Source organism: Ceratotherium simum, chromosome 10, assembly GCF_057802395.1.
Source record: "Ceratotherium simum simum isolate JZ-2026a chromosome 10, ASM5780239v1, whole genome shotgun sequence".
In the NCBI taxonomy this organism is placed as follows: domain Eukaryota; kingdom Metazoa; phylum Chordata; class Mammalia; order Perissodactyla; family Rhinocerotidae; genus Ceratotherium; species Ceratotherium simum.
In genome coordinates, this window is record NC_141909.1 from 41,449,375 (window position 1) to 41,455,534 (window position 6,160).

A 6,160-nucleotide genomic window follows, 5' to 3' on the forward strand; every position below is an offset into this window, starting at 1 on the left:
TATGAGCTATACATAGTCAAAATAAATGTTATTATTATGATATCAGAATTTTGTGATGCTAACCATGAACCATGATACACTTTATTTAATTTTGGCAAAAGGAAAAGGGGAGACTGAACAAACGAGTTAAGCTGATAGCAGGAGTTCTGTTAGTACTCTTAACATATTCGTGCTCCAAAAGACCCCAGACTTTTTGAGGGTGGAGAAAAATTTTTATAGAGCAAAGGAAAGGGTGTCAATTTCACACACCAATGCCGTCTCTTTTTTTCGACTGCTAAAATGAATTCTAGATTTATTTCCTATTTTCATTATTCATCATTTCTTTTCTCTCTCTCTCTTATTCTCTCTCTCTCTTTCAACTCCTACTGTGGATTGACAAATTCATCCGACTTGTGGATGGGCAATGTCCAGATGTTGTAGCTATGTGTTGACTGGGTCAAAGCATTAGTCAAAATTGTTAGAAGGCATATAACTTCTCAATTAATTTTTTTTAGAGATAATAAACAAAGAGGTTCTCTGCTGGTCTTTATTTTCTTCATTCCCTTCCCTCCTTTTGCACAAAACTCCTCATCAAGCTAGACTTCCATGTTCATGAAGAAGCAATACTCAAGGCTTTACAAAATTATTTCTTCCTAGGTAAGTGGTATCATTTATATATATATATATATATATATATATATGAAAAAAAAAATATATATATGGAAAATTCTTGGATAAGATTATGTCATAAGCTCTATGATCGTTTCAGTAAACTATTAAGAATTATATGCTACTTTTTTACATCTATTAAATTGTATTTCATTTATAAATTTTGTTTCGCCATGACTTGTCGAGCCAATTATTCTTATTAGTGACTAGCTTTTGTGTTTGCTTTTGTTTTTGTTTTATGCTTTTTTTTTCCCACAATTGTTGCCATAATTTTATGTGACAGCAGGTTGGTGGTCATCTTTGTAGTTGGTGAAAAATTACATATTATTTCAAATTTACTAATAATCATGGACCAAGAATTGAAATATATTATAACAAAACCTTAATATATCAATCATTAAATGAACAATATTATTAATGGAAAAATGAAAAGAAGCACTGTACAACTCTGTACATTTTAATATTTCCGTTGAAGTTGTAGGAATTGTGTATTGCAATTCACGTTTTTTTTAATTGTGGAAAGAATCTCAAAAAAATGTGGAAGCTATTGGCAGTGTTTTACTTCTTGTCGCTTTAGAATAGGAAGTTCAACAAGAATAGGAAAATAACTTTTTTAAACTTAAAGGGATCTAATTTTTGCTAATGACTTACTAATAAGCCTCTAGCTTTTAGTCAAATCCATTATTTAATGGAATGTCATAAAATTTTTGAATAACAACGGCGTGTAAGAATGTGTTGTCTCAGAGTATTTATTCCCAAAGGTAATCCTTTTGGACTGAAAAGGTCACTGGGGAATTAGGATCTGAGCTCCTATTAGACTAAATACTTTATCTATTTTTGCAGTATGTTTTATTTGTCATGATCACTGTGACTGCCCAGATAACATGTCTCCATTTTTATGCTCTGCTTAAACATCTATGTGTCACCTTCTCCATAGAATGTCAGCAGCTGGGCAATCAGAAATGGAAGAATAAAAATTTTCAGAACAGTCTGATAAAGTATTAGTGACTGTAAAAGATTATGTTTGAATTTAGTGATATAAATTCAGGGTGAGCAATAGAAGGCAGAAGAAGCTGCATTAGCCAGTGCTTATCTAGCTTAAGATTTACACACATGGGTGATCAACTGAATGTTAATATCAGACAATCCAAGATTTGGTAGAAGGACACAGGAAATGCGTAGGCTGGTCCCAACAGATAAGGAAAAAAATGAGAAAAGCAGAGTAGAAGATTTGCTGTCTCCTCTGTTCTCTCTTCAACTGGTTTTTTCTGTGAATATTTTCGTGAAATTTGAAGAAAACAGTTTAGCATTTCCCGAAACATGTTGATTCAATGAGTCGGCTTCCATTATTGTAAAGGAGAATGATGATCATTTTCCACACTACTAAATCTGTCATCATGGGTCCTCATTTTCAAAACTCAGAAAACTACCCATGCCTTAATATATTCATCAATTCAAGAAAGATTTTTAAATAAGGCTTTAATCTAAAAGAAACACAAAGAAAAATCTCTTTTTGTTCTCCCAATCATGGTTGAGAAATATTTGTCTTTAAATAACATGTGATTACAACCATCCACCCCTGGCTTCGCCTTGCTTACATCCTACCTGTTTTTGCTATGTGCTGATTTACACATGCTTTGGGGATTATTTTCTTCCCCTTTAAAAATGGCCATTTTGAAAGTCTTCTTCAAACTGATGATAGTGTTCAATATGATATGTAACATCATTGTGATAAAAATAATAATTCTAGATAATTAAACATTTGAATCATTCTAATGAAAAATTTTATTTTTTTCTTAATAACGAGGTTATTTTAATGGTATAGTATTTTTAATAGTTGGTTTGAGGATACATCTCTGTTTCTTTTCTTCCGCTTTGAGCACTGGAAGAATGTATGTAGTGCAACCATGATTACTTGCAACTTATGTTAAACTAGTCTATGCATTAAAAATGCATAAGCTAAGTCTTTCCCTTGAGGAAGCGATTATAGATTAGGGTTTAGTTCTGGGTGGCAACTGAAGTTCCTCAAGAAATCACTGTTACTAGATTTTCTTCCAATTTATGGACTTCTAAACCTGCAGGGTGGGGAAGCCAGCTGCCTCGCTCCTCACATTTTGCTATTTTCCAGCTCCCCCATGCTGTGCGCTTCTGCCACATTGTGCTGTGAGGAAGCAAAAGGAATCAGCCCAACGATGTGCCCAACAATCCAGCTGCTTCGAGAAAGAAGGCAGCCCTCCTCCAACTCCCAGTCTCCCTTCCCCTTCACTTCTGTACTTATTAGTAAAGAGGGCAGGATGTCCTCCTAAAGTTCAGAAAATTGGTTTCTAAGGGAGAGACGTACAGATAAGCAGCTGCCCTGGACTTTTGCTGTTAGGAGAAATAAAAATTTTGAATATTTTCTATTTATAACTAAACAAAACAAATAAACATTATTAGCATAAGAATTTATAAAGGGTTTTTTTAATGCAGAAGTTAGGTATTTGTTTATTAAGTTTAAAAACAACATTATTTTCCTACACACAGGTAATCTATGACCTATCTTTGAATATTGTCGAGTATTGTCACTGGTAGAAAGATTAGAAGAAAATAAAGAAAAAAGAACATGGATGTAAAAAGACAACACATGTCAACATGGAAAGGTAAAAGTTAGGAGACTCTGAAAAAGGGAGAAAAAAATAAAATCACTATTTAACAAACAAGAGTCATTTTCTAATCTTCTGCATATTACTCATCATCTGTCTCTCTTCTTGACAGATTTTTCTGTTTAGCTCCTGCTGAATTCTTGGTGTGCACTTAAACATGCTAAATTTTGAACTACGTAAAGTCCAAACAATTTAGACTAGCATTTATGCTCCTTATAATGTGCTGCTAAGTTTATCATGTATCTTTCCTTATACAGAATTCTCCACCTGAAATTCTATCATCTCTATCTTTGCAAATACAAATTTCATCTGAGTTTCAAAGCTCTGATAAAATGCCTCTTCTAACAGTGAGATTTCTTTGATCTTGAAATTTTCTTGGTATTTTCTCTGCCCTACCCATTCTCACCAGAGTGAGAAAGAGAGAGAGAGAAAATATAGAATAGCCTTTACTTCTCTGAATATTTATAGGACTTTTACATCTTCTGGAACTGAATGGAACTGAACTATTGAATTACCAGTATTGACTTCACTTCTATATTGGAATTTGAATGTTTTAAGATGATGTTCAGGTCCGATTAGTCTTTGTATTACCTGATGACCTTACACCACATTGCTCATAGTAAATGCCCATTCAATAATTGCATAACACATTTTTGAAAAATAACAAGTCTTTATGTTTATTATTTAAATGTTTTCTTTTAATAATTATTCAAAATACTTTTATTCTCTCAGTATTCCTTTTGAATTATTATGATAAATTCTCAACTTGCCTGAAGAGGGTGAAAGAAATATAATTTCCCCATTTATTTAATTTTCTCCCTTTCTTACCAACTCGAGAATCATTGTGGTCAATGATATCACCGGCATGTGGGGTGGGGGAAAAGTGGAAAATCTTTCTGGAAGATAATGGAAGCTACATTTGAGATATTTGGTCCAAAATTTATTATTATACTTAGAGATTAATGTAATGGAGTATTTGAAATTATGATTATCAAAGAAGATCCAGTGAGTATAGTACTATGTTTATAATAAGAGATAATTTGTCCCTCAAATCATCCATCATCAATAGCAGATGGTGAGATGGAGACATGACCACTTCACTTCAAGATCATATGTAGTGACATTGAATGGAAAAATATACGTATAGATTATAACATCAAATATTTTATGAGATTCTAATCTTGACTATGTACTAAGTAGTAGGATTCGAATGGAATTCTAACCAATTCTAATAAAATGAATGCATTTGCCACATACAATTTCTGTTATGTTTATTAAGGTGCTCTGGGTTTTATTACTACTTGCAACTGTCCTCTAGTTCTGTCTTTTCATGGTATCATAGTTACTCTTGGTGATCTATCCCTACTTCTTTCTGGCTAAAAGAATAATAGAGTTTGTTCTGGAGTTTGTCTAATATTGGACAATAATCTATAGAGAATCAACTCATTCGTTGTGTTAATGATTGGTTTAGGGATGGTTATATAACTACGTCTGGCAAACAAATATAGGGGGAAGTTATATTGGTAGAGAGAACTTCCGAAAAATAATTATTATTTTTTAAAAAAGAGAAATGCTATGGAAGCTGTCTCACCACCCTCTCATCTCACCCCTCTTTCTTGGTTTTTGACTTTTTTATGCTGCTTAGAGATGCTGTAAGCCATCTTGTAACCACAAGGAGAAGAACAAGAGCTCCACGGAGAAGCTGACCCAGATCCCTGACATTACTGAGTTACTGAACAAAGCCACTGGAACTTCCAACCTATGTATATTTACTATGTTAGAGTAAAAAAATTGAGTATTCTGTTGTTTATATCAAAACACGATTGACTTGAATGATAATTTTGATATTGGCTACATAGTCACACAAATGATCATTGCATTAAAGGATATTTAATACTACTTATGGTAATCAGTTGCCTCTTGACAAAAGGGTGATTAACCTTTGGAAGCAATTTTTACTATAGTACAAACAAGATATGATGTCTTTAAAATACCAAAACCAATTTAAAAATATGCTAGTTGATATCTATGGCAGAAGATACCACTCAACCAAGAGCAGCTACCTCTCACTAACTCTGGCTCTTTATGCCATTTTCAACAGAACTTCAAGCTCGGTGGCATGTGGTCTACCTTCCAAGCCATTAGCAATGATGAATTACCAAATAATTTCTCAATGCATGACGAAGATCTCTAGCTTTCCAACCTCTGATATCAGTTTTCTCACACTGCCTGACCATTATGCTAGTGCACATTTTAGTTTTATATTAGAGAATAACTCCACTTGTGCTACCAATATTGATGACTGAAGATTGAAGGGCCTTGAGTGACAAAGGTCTTGTAAGACTTTTCATTTAAGCAAATGACTCAGCATCACAGGAAAGATTAAACCTATTGTTACAGATTAGAGATTATTGTTAAAGATTTGAGCCTTTTGTTTCAGACTGCCTTAAGGTAGCTGTCATAACATTAAAAGGGGTAGGGAACATGGATACAAGGAAGCCAAAAATAATAAAATGGACTTAAAAACTATGTACACAAAAGGACTTTGAGTATGGTAACTATACATGGAACATACTCAAAGAAAATACATCACATATACTAATTTAAAAATTTTTAATTTTGAAATTATTGTAGATGTAGGAGATGTTGCAAAGACAGTGAAATAGGTCATGTGTATTCTTCACCCAGTTTCTCTCAATGGTAATATCTTGCATAATTGTAGTACAATATCAAAACCAGGATTTTGATGTCAGTACAATGTGTGTGTAGAATTATATATCACTTTATCGCATATGTAGATTTGGATAATCACCACTGCAATCAGGATAACAAGCTATTCCATCATCACAAACCTCTCCCTCAGGTTGTCC

The 6,160-nt window shown here is 33.2% G+C and overlaps 1 long non-coding RNA gene across 1 annotated transcript; it reads left to right on the forward strand.

Annotated features, from left to right (window-relative positions):
* Positions 1-499: 499 nt before the first annotated feature.
* On the forward strand, positions 500-5,873 carry LOC147916101 (uncharacterized). The gene is made up of 3 exons (XR_015553347.1): positions 500-636; positions 3,172-3,287; positions 4,936-5,873. It is a non-coding gene; the product is annotated as an uncharacterized LOC147916101 (long non-coding RNA).
* The last annotated feature ends 287 nt before the right edge of the window (positions 5,874-6,160 follow it).